Source organism: Coptis chinensis, chromosome 1 (genome assembly GCF_015680905.1).
Source record: "Coptis chinensis isolate HL-2020 chromosome 1, ASM1568090v1, whole genome shotgun sequence".
Taxonomy (NCBI): Eukaryota; Viridiplantae; Streptophyta; class Magnoliopsida; order Ranunculales; family Ranunculaceae; genus Coptis; species Coptis chinensis.
In genome coordinates this window covers 23,048,826-23,062,160 of record NC_141456.1, presented here as the reverse complement: position 1 = coordinate 23,062,160, position 13,335 = coordinate 23,048,826, and positions in this window count along the sequence as shown.

Here is a 13,335-nt window from a genome sequence, read left to right as displayed (position 1 = left end):
CAAACGCCACTACCCCATTGCCTTTCCACCTATGTTCCCGAGAACACACCCACGCTAAGCCAAAACAATGCAACATAGGGTCGACAAAATGGAATTCTTTGGTATGAAGTAAACAACCACATATACACATTTCAAAACTTTTCTTATCCAACTAACACTTTAACTCTATCATAACTCTAATCATTCTCACTTGGAAGACGGTGTAGTTCGGTCGTCTCAACCTAAGATAGTTCTTCCCAAGCAAGACTTCCATCTTATCAACTTCCATTTTATTAACTCATTCTAATAACTCCTTTTAATATCTAAATAATTGAATTACACTTACCGATATCCACCATTTGTATAAGGGTAAGGCCCCGTCACACAAAATATTATTAAGTCTTACCCTCCCGCAGAAAAGTTAACTTGCATATAACATATGTAGATATCCCATGATTCAAAAATAACCCAAACACTCGCGATAATCAAAGAATACAACTAACCAACCGAATAATACCTTTCCTCCTCTCTAGGCGGTCCCAAACAATCCTGGTCATTCACAAGACATTCAATGAATACCCTAATCATTAATTCGTATTCAATCGTTCGATGAATATATATATAACTTAATCGGGCCATTTATGCACACTCAATAAATGCCACCTAACATACGACATCAATCCACGGTCGTAATACTCAATTCTAACTCGAGGCGTGGAGAGTTCTAAAAGAATCGCGGAAAATGTATTTCGCGTTATTGAAATTTATTGTATATATTATTTCGCAGAATCCATTTAAATATCTTGATTCACGATTTTTTTGTTTTTGTTTCTGCGTTATTAATTTAAATGAATGATATAAGTGTCATAACGTTATTATCAAACCGGAATATCACATAAGATTTAATACACGATACACGTATATTTAGAAAAGTCTTGCTTTTAAGGTCAAACATGCTAATAGTCCTAGACTTATCCTAATAGCCCAAATTATAATCCGAGTAAAAAGGTCAAATTGGGTCAACTGGCCAAAGTCAACCCTGGTCAAAGTCAACTCTGGTCAACAGTCAAAGTCAGAGTCCACTCTGGTCAACAGTCAAAGTCAACCTAGCCTAAACTCCAAAAACCCAAAAGCCCAAAGCCAAAAGCCCATAGTCTAAAATTTAAAAAAACCAAACAAAAACATATAGCCCACCACGATTTGGCCCAAGCCCAAATCGTGGTTCACTGTTCATCTCCTTCCTCTCAAATTCTCCAGCCACCACCGACCACCACAACAGCCACCACCGGCCACCTCTACACAAAAAGAACCCAGCGGTTTGGTTCCCTGTAAAAACCCCTACACAATGATACCACAAAACACGATTTCTAATCCTATGATGAAAATCGATCCGACTCCATTAATACTTCTCCGGAGCTTCAACAGCCCCAACTTACTACGAAATCAACCTTCCAATCACTAGCACAGTTCCATATTAGAACCACTGCCTAACCCCTCCAAACAAACAACACAATTACCCAGTACAAATTTCGAGTTCGCGCCTCCATTACCGTATTTACAGAGCTTCAACCGAGCTTGAACAGCCCCACTCCTCTCCAACACTCAATCACCCAAACCAAACATCAATTTCATGCCCAACACTTCACAACAACCACCCAGCATCATGAATCAACAAAAAATATACCCCAGTTCAAACAGTTTACAGACGGTTCTATTGGTGGGGCTTTAGCCGCCATGAACCGCGCATAAGCTTCCACCAACTCTCGACCTACCCATAATCTATCTAACACCAATAATAACACGAACAGTTCTAACATCACCACAATTCAAAAAAATAAAAAAAAAACTTCGAACACAAAACAAAAAGAACGGTTTGGTGTTGACGGCGACGCCATTAACCACCGGTGTCAAGATGTCAATGCTTCGACAGTTTAACTTTTTCAACTTTACCAGAGTTTTACATACTGTGGTACTGCGACATTCGTATTTATCAGCCGACACCATTAACGGGGTTTACACTATCTCAATTCTGGAAAACAGTATTACTGGGAGGAATAGCTTAAACAAATATAACCAAAAACTTCAGACTACTCACCTTTAGCGCGCTTCGAACCAGCTAGATCTCAGAATAAAACTCTTCCTTTTCTTCTTTCAGCAAGATCCCGTTTTTCTGTGTAAAACTCTCGCTGTGTTTTTGACCGACCCTATTCTATTTTCTTTTTTTTTTGAAAAAACAAAACCCCCGAAATAGGGAAGAAGGTTTATCCCATAAACCCACGTCTCCTATTTCCACTAACACTTATCCTATTTTTATTTTTTTCTATTATCCATTATTATTATTATTAGGAAAATAAACGAAATAAAATACGGGGTGTTATATGCATGGTGATCGCGGGAAGAGGAAAGCTGATGCTGTAGAGACGAAGAGTCATAAGCGTTCTAGGAGGGTCAAGGCCCCCAATCGGCGGCATTGTCTTTAGGTCGCCGCGAACGGGTAGGCGACAATCGGTCAGCCACGCCACGAGTGTAGCGACTGGGGAAAGGTCATCCGGCCATTCGGTGAGAGCTTCGTCCCCGACCGCGTGTGATGGGGCGAAGTTCTACTACGGAGGGGAGGGAAGAAGAAGCATATGGTGAAACGCCAGATCAGGTAGCTTCCACTCTCGGCACCCATAGCGACCCGGTGTCCCGAAGGGATCGTCTTGGATGGTGACAAGGCGAGGTGAAGGATGAGGACATGGACACGCCATCGGGGCGATGGATATGGCGCTTGTTTGGTAAACTCCGGACATACCGAGTTGTTATGTCGGTTACTAAGGCAACCGATTCTTTAACTTGCTTCATGCGGTTTTTGCGTGATATGACAAAAATCGAAAGATGTTGTACAAAACGCGGAGATGAATGGCAACCCTCACGTCGAGCTAGGATGTATCGCGAAATGCTGCGTGGAAGCGGATAAGAGAAAGCCGGAGTTGATGACGACCAAATATCGAACATGCTACACCGCGAGAATGCCGCGTTAGTGTGACCGACGGATGAGTTAGAAAGGGAACTAGCTGTGGGTGATCGCTTATCGCGAAGAAATGTCGGAAGGTGGCGCTGAAAAGAAGCGCGATCTTCGGCTCAGATCGCTTCTTGCCGCCGCCGGACGAAAAGTATGACACCGAGGAAAACGATCGAGGCGATGAAGGAGGGAATGAGATCGCGTGTGATCTTTGAGTCACCAAGATATCTTTTTCCGACTAAGCGCAGACCCGAAGATAAGCATGTCATCAATCGGAGAATCGATAAGGTGATCTTCATTTGACTCTGTTAGTCTTGAGTTGTAAGTTTCGTTCACATTTTTCTCTCTTATACGAGAGTCAACAATAGAGCTGTGTTTTCAGGCTTGCCTGAGCAGTTCTCCATTTTTATTCAAGGAACTGGTTTCCACGAAAGTGGCGCCCACACTTGGTTAATTTTGTAATGATAATCGATCTGGATTTCCTGGGTAATCCCAGCAGATCGGTGGATGTAGCTGTTATGATGCATGGTTATATAATCTAATTGGAGATGTTCCGTAAGTATATTGCCATGGACTGGTGTGTAATTAGCGCTCTGCTTAGGATTCTAGTAATATGCGTCCTGTCTTGAGGTCACCCTAGAAATATAGGTCGTCGACGTGACAGAATCGGAGGGGTCAATGGATCATCGCGGGCTCCGGGGCGATCCGCTCATAGGGAGCGTTAAAGGCGTAGTCAATCGTAGACATATAAGTCATCGGCATAACAAGACTGTAAAGTCAGAGCACAAAAGCTCCGAGAGAGTATGTATGCCGCCGAGAAAGCGTTCTCGTGTGGTCGATCCTAGAAATATAGGTCCTCGACATAACAAGACTTGGAAGAGGCCCGTAGAGCACATAAGCTCGGATAGTCGCATGCTTTCGCGGAGAAGTTCGTGTGTGGTCGATCCTAGAAATATAGGTCATCGACGTAACAAGACTTGGAAAGGTTGTAGAGCACTGTAAGCTCCGCAGAGTCAGTATGCTTTCAGGAGCGTTCTCGTGTGGTCGATCCTAGAAATATAGGTCCTCGGCGTAACAAGACTTGGAAAGGTCAGAGCACGTAAGCTCCGTGAGTCAGATGCTTATGCGAAGCGTTCTCGTGTGGGTCGATCCTAGAAATATAGGTCCTCGGCGTAACTAGACTTGGAAAGGTCAGAGCACTGTAGCTCGGAAGAGTCAGTATGCTTTCGAGAGTGTTCTCGTGTGGTCGATCCTAGAAATATAGGTCCCTCGACGTAACAAGACTTGGAAAGGTCAGAGCACATAAGCTCCGGAAGAGAGTCAGATGCTTTCGCGAGCGTTCTCGTGGTGGTCGATCCTAGAAATATAGGTCCTCGGCGTAACAAGACTTGGAAAGGTTGTAGAGCCCGTGTAAGCTCGAGAGAGCTATATGCTTACTGGGAGTTCTCTCGTGTGTGGCGGGTCCTTGTTTGAAAATGGTGGACCCAAAGCGTGTTGTTTATCTATGCTGTGTAAACTGGTTGACTTGTCAATACAAGTAAGTAGATTATACCGCACTAGCTAAACCAAGAAACGTAGTTTTCATTAATGTGAAGATAAAGATATACAACGTGAATATATCGCCACCGGGTAAAAAATTTGATGAGATAAGTATTCCAAGGGCGGCAGGCAATATCTTCCCCTCTTGGGTTCTTAGCCAAGATGCTCCATTGCCGGCGAAACCGGCGTTCCACGATGTAGGGCCTTCCCATGTGGGTGCTAACTTGGAATCGCCTTGCGTCTTTTTTGAGCACTAGGTCTCCGTGGTTGAAAAGACCTAGGATGAACTCGCTTTTTGTAGGAGTTCTTCAGAGTTTGCTGATAAGATGCGACTCTGATGGCAGCTAAGTCCCGCTTTTCTTCCAAGAGGTCGACTTCTCGTGCTAACACGGAGTCGTTATGTCCTGATTCGACAAGTTCTCGATCGAGTCGTAGTGGATCGGCATTTCGGTGGAATTACGGCTTCTGTGCCATAACATAAGGAGAATGGAAACTCACCGGTACTGGATCGAGCTGTGGTGCGGTGGGCCCATAAAATATTCTCTAATTGATTTGGCCATTGGCTTTTATTCTTTTCAATCTTTTTCTTCAAGTTTTCCAAGATTGCTTTGTTACTGGCTTCTGCCTGACCATTACTCTGAGCGTACTGTGGAGTAGAAAAGGCGTGAACGATCTTTCACTTGGCTAGAAACTCTTTAACCGTTCTGCCTTTGAACTGAGGCCCATTATCCATTACTAATGTGTGTGGCAAACCGAATCTGGTGATGATGTGGGTCCAAATGAAGTTTTTGACATGTAACTCCTTGACGTGTGCTAAAGGAATAGCCTCTACCCACTTGGTGAAGTAGTCGGTTGCAGCTAGGACAAATCGAAGCGATACTCTTACGTGGGATGAATGGGCCCATAATGTCCATGCCCCACATGTGGAATGGCCCCGCCGCTCGCTATCTTGATCGATTAAGCGGCGAGGTTGGATGATGATATTGTGGCCAAACGTTTGGCATTTGAGACATTTGAGGGATCGTATGCTTTGGCATCGATCCGCATCCGGCCAAAAATATCCTTGAGAGATGGCCTTGTGGGCTAACGACGACGCCCGCGTGATTTCCACATTCTCCTTCGTGGATTTCTGCAAAAATCAACCGACCTGTTACGGGTAATGCAATCGTAAGTCGCGGGCCTCCGCCGGATTTTCTCGAACAATTTGTTATGAACCAAACAATAACGCCGTGCTTGGTAGGGGATCCGCTTAGCCTTGGTGCGCCCTCGGGAGGGGCGTCGCGTCGATATAATCAATCAATTATGGGTTGCATCCATGTTTGACTCAACCGAAAGTGGCGGAGAGAGGAAATAGGTCGCTTATCATCAAGGTGTAGTCGACTTGGTATGCAGGTCGATCGGCGACTTCTATGAGAATTTGTCGGGGAACGCAAAATCGGTCCGGGTAGCCAAGTAAAGCTAAACTGTCTGCGTGGCGGTTCTCCTCACATAAAGAAATGATGTATGTGTACCGCTTAAAAGAAGGCAATAACCGATGAACGACCTTAAGATACTTGGAAAGGTTACCTTCATGGGTAGTGTACTCTTTTGCAACCCGGCGAATCGACCGACCGTTCATGAGTCACTAAAGACTTGGATCTCTTCGGCCCGAAGCGGTATATCATACGAAGTCCCCGATCGACGCCTCGTTACTCCATCTCGCCTCATTGTTGGAAGTGGCAAAGTCGATCGAACGGACTTTTCCATCACCGTTCCATCGGGTGAAACTAAGACAACCCCACGGCCGCCGCCGAGGATTGCTAGAACCATCTACAAAGAGAGACCAAGTGGATTTGATGTGCTCCTTCAAATCACGGGAGGTCGGTCTCTTTGTTCCCAATTAAATTCATCAATAGGAAATCCGGCTAGAAAATCGGCAACGACTGGCCCCCACGGGAAATTAAATTGGTACAAATTCAGTGGTGTTCGGCCGAAGTTCTTCGCCCAAAACCGCCATTCGAAAGTAGTTTTGTTTTCTTTGTGGAGGATTTTCTTCAATGGGAGGTCGGTAAGAACTTTGATTTGATGCTTTGAAAGTAAGGCCTGAACTTCCGTGCGAATATAACAAAGCAAAATCTTGCTCTTTCCGGAAGGAGTAATTCTTTTCCGCTTTGTCGTGGCGTTTTGCTTGTGAAGTAGATCGGTTTTTCTGAATTGTTTTCCTCTTTGAAGAGAATTGAGATGATTGCAAAATCGGATACTGCCAGATAGAGCCCCCGAGTCTCTCCATCTACGAGTTTAGCTAAGGCGGGGGTGGTGAGGTACTCTTTGAGAGTGGCGAATGCTTGATGGCATTGATCGCTTCCATGAGAACGCTCGCCTTTTTGAGGAGTTCGCAGGGAACGATCTACACTTATCCGAGGCCCTTGATATGAACCCGGTTGAGTGTTGCGACCATTCCCCGACAACTATCTGTTTCTTTTTTGCGTGGATCGGCATATCTAAAGAACGCCGGATCCGGGTCGATTTGCTTCGATCCCACGCCGCGACACGATACCCTAAAAACTTGGGGAGGGCGCCCAAAAGGCATTTCTCTGGATTGAGTTTCATGCCCGTCCGGCCGTAATCGAAACGCTTTTGCTCAAGGTGGGCGAGTGATCACCGCTTTTTGCTTTTGACGACCATATCATCGATGTAGACCTCCATGGTGTCGCCTAACATGTCTTGGAACATGTCGGTGACCGGCGTTGATACGTTGCTCGGCGTTTTTCAAGCGAATGGGAGAACGTTAGCAATAGATCCCTTGCTCATTATGAAAGAGGTCTTCTCTTGATCCTCCCCGTGCGAGTGGGATTTGGTTGTACCCACGTATCGTCCATGAAGGAGAGAAGCTCATGACCACCAGTCCGGTCGACAAGTCGGTCGATCGCGTAGGGGGAAAAGCGTCTTTTGGCATGGCTTGATTGACACATTGAAATCAACGCCGCATCTAACGGCTAATGCCATTCTTTTTGGGGACTGCGACAATATTTGCAATCCACTCGGGGTAGTCTACCTTTCTGATGAAACCGACTTGCTTGAGTTTTTCGACCTCGTCGTTGATGGCTTTTTGAAACCGCAGGGATAGTCGGCCAATTCATTTGGCCGGTTGGACAGCATTGGGGTTTACATTTAATTTGTGGCATACGAGTTTAGGATCGATTCCGGGCACATCGATATACGACCAAGCAAAAACATCTTTATTCATAGATAAGAAATTTACAAGGTGGGATTTGAGTGTGGGGTCTAGGTTAGCCCCTACATATACAAACTTGGGGTCGTCATCGGTGCCAAGATTCACTTTTCTTTTCTGCATTTGGAGGTTTTACAACCGATGGCGAAAATTTGTTGGCGACTTCGCTCCGGAGGAGGTCACGAACACCGTGGGACGACACGGCCGGTCATTTGAGGTGGAAGCGACTGCTGTTATAGCGCCGCCGGGGATATCCGACACAGGAAATGGGACCTGGCTGCAAGCACATTGGTGGCGCGTCTTTCATTGTCATCAACTGGGCGGCGACATGGCTGGGGCGATCTCTGAAACTTTAATCGACGGCTAAGCGTCGTTGGATCAATGCTAGAGGTCTTCCGGGCGATTAAGGACTTCGGGGAAAAGTCGCGGTATCGGCATTGGAGAGAACTTCGCTTAAGAGCCCCCCCGTTACGCTGGCGGTTCGGGGTTGGACTTGCGACTAAGTCACATGCCATTGTGGTACCGAGGGTTCCCGTGGCGGGGGGGGAGTTCACGGGCGGTCTCATTTGTTGATTTGACCCGGTTACAATGGTACGCCTTCAAGTTGATTGCTTCTAAGTTCCATCATTCCTCGAGGTCCTGGAAACGGAAAACTTGATGTAAAGTTGACGGTATCGCTTTGCATCCGATGAATCCAGCGTCCGAGGATGGCATTGTATGGCGAATTTGTCAGCTAGAGCGCGAGAACCCGTGTATGGCGGGTGATCTTGTCCTCTCTAGATCCCACCGACAATCGGAAGTATAATATCACCAATGGGATCGCCCGATCCATTGAACCCATAAAGGGGCGATCGGGTCGATAAGGACGGACTTAAGGAAGGCTCATCTCTTGCATGGTGTGGTAGAACAAGATGTCACGAACTGCCGGTCGATCGAACGCCGCTTTGACCATCCGGTCGCTAATTTTGACATGGACAACCAATGCATCATTATGAGGAAGGCAGACTTTGCTTAAATCGGCCTCCGTAAAAAGTGATATCACTCGGCTGCGCGACTGAACCACGCGGCGGAGCGTGAGAAGCCCTGGAGGTGAAATGATAGACTTCTGAAGAGCCGACCCGGCGTCTTTTCTCCGGATGAGGTTACGGAATCATCCGGAAAGTAATCACGTGAATAGTTCGATCATTGTCACGATCGGATGAGTGCTGCCGGCGCCGCGGGCGTGAAACGATCTCGGGACGCCCTCTCGCTGCGTGGACGACCTTTGAAACTCTTGGGAGTGACGCCGAGATGGAGACCGACTCTGGACTCGGGCGAGCCATCGGTTTAGGTCGCAAATCGCCGTCCGGGAATGTTAGTGTATCTTGTTTGATGTTGCGGCTTCCACTAGATCCCGGAGATAGTGTTTAAGCCCCGCAAGCATCGGTTTCATGGCATTTGGCGTTGTGAAATCGCGAAAATGGCTTGTCGCCGATCCATCGGGCTGCCTCACCCGGGCCTAAGAATGGGGCTCGCTTAATTTTACCGAATGTAGGCGGGGAGCGCCGTCGGGATAGCGAACTCTCTACGGTTTTCGATCGAGTCGGCCTTTGGTGCAAGCGACCTAAGCTTTGCCCGCCGAGGGTGTACGATCCGAGACCACTGCGACCTCCTCGGTTCTCTTATAAGCCGTGGAGTTTTAAAGTTTCTGCAACTTGATGTACTTGTCCACGCTGAAAGAGCTCGGACAAAGGTCTCCGGCGTTCCTTCATCAACGACCTAGAGAGGTCGGTATTTCGCGCGACTTTTCGCAAAGCATTGGAAAAGGCCGATTAATGGCGAAAGATTCTTTCAAGCCACTTTCCATGCACAACATGTTCGGCCTTGAACCGCCCTAGGAATTCACGAATAGTTTCGGCCCTCCTTGAATGATAACTGAAACAAAGAATCAAGATCGCCTTCTTCCGCTGTTGTGGACGTCATCGGGTGGGGCGAACAAATCAATAAGCCGCTCGAAGGTTTTATAGAATCGATTCCAATGAAAAGAACCCGATCGAGGCGCCATCCTTGAGGTCGGGCCGGGAATAATCTGCTGCATGGAGATGATCAAACTCGGTGAGTCAGAAGTGCCAAACTCTGAATATAGCGAGCCACATGCGACCCGACCAGGCACGGTTGCCGTCGTGCATACGGGAAAGCGTGGCTGGATAAAGTCTTGTGGAGAGGGTTTATTGAGGACCTCATGGCTGAACGGAGATGCGCTTGTGATACGCCTTAAGCATCTTGTGCACAATCTGTGTCGAATCCTTCTTTGCGGCGTTCCGCCAATCCTTTGGGATAACTCATTAATCTGTTGATTAACGTCATTGATGCTGTTCTCTGCTCCGTTGCCGACTTGTTGTTGCTGGTAACTATCCACCTGAGCACGTAAAGTAGCATTTTCCTCCCTGAGCAAGGAAATGCTCTCATTCGTTATTCCCAACTGGTGGGCAAGGTGCTGGACTTGATCTTCTAGGCTAACCATGCTTCGTGGGCTTGAGAGTTAGAGATGGATGAACTGATTTAAAGTGGCTCTCAAGTAATCGAAACCACGACGGCCAATGTAAAGGAGTGTTTTGGATTTCTTGTTGGGACCGAAGTTAAACTTCGAGCGGTAACCGCCACGATCCTCCTCTTCTTAGTTTTCTCCTTTCTTTTTCTTTTTGGGAGAGAGGAATCAGGCCCGGCGTAGTTCAATCGTGGTATTTATAGGCTTAGGGAAGGATCAATCTAGAAGACACGCGTGTGTTTATGCTACACGCAAGGTCGAGATCGTGAATGAGTGTTGAGTCGGTTATATTATAAGTCATGCACTCATTGGGTGCTGATAAGGAGGTTACCCCTATTTTCCGGGATGGGTAATGATTACCCCCGATGGTTATCATTACACGGGCGCTCGCCATGTGCTCAGATCGAAATATCTTCGCCCTCCCTTTCACGTGGGTTCGCTCTTGGAGGTCGCCGTCTGGGGGAGAGCCGCTCACGTTCCGCGTCTCGGTGGTCGGCGCCCCCGAAGTTAAACTTTACGTTACGCGTGCATGATAAGATATCGCTCCCCTACAACGATGTTCTTGAATTAGTCCATGGTGGTTTAGTTTAAATCCGTACCGAATTGGATTGGATTCTTTTGAATCTTACGAAGGTTACCTTGATATCGAACATTCAATTACATAATCTTCTCCAAAAACGACACTAGGTGTGCTGCGCGGTTGCGCCCCTCATACGCACCAGAGTCATGGGCTCATGGCCCTAATTAGAGGTTTGGGACGCCTGGGGCTTGGGCATAACCCGCAACATACCCCATTGGCACAGCTCACAGTCTGCTCCAAGACCATAACATACTTTTGGCGGATATTGCTACTCTAGCCGAAATAGAGACTTGAGTCCAAGGCTCCAAGTCAAATTCGAGTGCCTCGGCTGATCGGCTTGTCTATGGGCCCTGCATGGTTACACTTTGCCGATACACCAAATCTTTATGCATCTTTTTCGTACATCAAAACTTTTAGCGTTACATTGTGTTTAACACTTGAACAGTTCAAATTGTGGATGGACAATTCTCTGAGTATCCATGATGCAGACGCATGGCATCTGGTAGACTGGTACTTTCTTGCAGTAATTATCACTCTCTTGGTTAACCAACATAATTTGTTACACTTTTCAGCCTAACTTGCAGAATTTTCGCCGCCCAGTTTGGGCTCTATTGGAAACTTAGCCCATCAACATTCATATTGTCTTTATCTTTATATATATATTATAGCTCTACCCTCTTCAATTGGGGAAGCGTTTCTAAAGTGTCCACGTGTCAAGGCTAATTAAGAAAAAATAGGAGATAAAATAGGAAACAAAGATTTATCTTTATCCTTAGATATATATTATAACTATACCCTCACAAAGACTCCAATTTTTTTTAAACTCTATTACTAAATATAAAAGCAGTTTTTTCTAAACCCTATTACTAAATATAAAAAAGTAGAATATAAATAAATAAACAATCACATCTGAGTTTTACATACTCTCTAACTTTTTCTAAACACTATAGCTAATCTCTTCAATTGGGGAAGCGTTTCTAAAGTGTCCACGTGTCAAGGCTAATTAAGAAAAAATAGGAGATAAAATAGGAAACAAAGATTTATCTTTATCCTTAGATATATATTATAACTATACCCTCACAAAGACTCCAATTTTTTTTAAACTCTATTACTAAATATAAAAGCAGTTTTTTCTAAACCCTATTACTAAATATAAAAAAGTAGAATATAAATAAATAAACAATCACATCTGAGTTTTACATACTCTCTAACTTTTTCTAAACACTATAGCTAATCTCTTCAATTGGGGAAGCGTTTCTAAAGTGTCCACGTGTCAAGGCTAATTAAGAAAAAATAGGAGATAAAATAGGAAACAAAGATTTATCTTTATCCTTAGATATATATTATAACTATACCCTCACAAAGACTCCAATTTTTTTTAAACTCTATTACTAAATATAAAAGCAGTTTTTTCTAAACCCTATTACTAAATATAAAAAAGTAGAATATAAATAAATAAACAATCACATCTGAGTTTTACATACTCTCTAACTTTTTCTAAACACTATAGCTAATTATGAAAAAACAATCACGTCTAGAGTTTCACAAAATCTCCAACTTTTCCTAAACAATATAGCTAATTACGAAAAAAAAAATAATAAACAAAAAACTAAATTGCTAAAAACAATAATTTCCACCGAAAACGATTTTTCTAAAATCCTTTCGATTTGATTCGCCATCCACTGTGTGATTTAGACATTTATTCATAGTTAAGGATTCAAAAAATCACAATTACGACCACAATAATTATGACATATTCCAATTCTTTGTATATATATATATATATATATATATATATATATATATATATATTAGTTACACCCTCACCAATCTATTTTTTGGAACACTCGCAGGGACTCCAGTTTTTTCTAAACTCTATTACTACTTATAAAAAAGTAGGATATAAATAAGAAAACAATCCCATATAAAGTTTCATAGAGTCTCTAACTTTTTCTAAACACTATAACTAATTACTTAAAAACAATTCCATCCGTAGTTTCATAAAAACAATCCTATCTAGAGTTTCATAGAGTCTCTAACTTTTCCCAAAAATATAGCTAATTACTTAAAAAAAAAAAAATATGAGACAAAAAAACTAAATTGCTAAAACAATTGTTTCCACCGAAAACAATTTTCCTAAAACCCTTGATTTGATTTGATGCGTCATCCACAATGGAATTTCAACATTTATTCATAGTTAAATATTCCAAAAATTACAATTCTGGACACAATAATTACGGCAGATTCCAATTAAATTTATAAATTTATAAATTTTCAACACTATATATATATCACAATTCTGGACACAATATATATATATATATATATAATTTTCAGTTAAAGTGGACGTTGGGATTAAATAAATTATATACCAAATCAAAACAAATTACATGTGAAAAATTAAATTATACAAAAAATAACATCACAAAATATATAATAGAAAATGGAAAAAAAAAATAACGGCAAAACAATAATGACAAATATTTCAAAATATA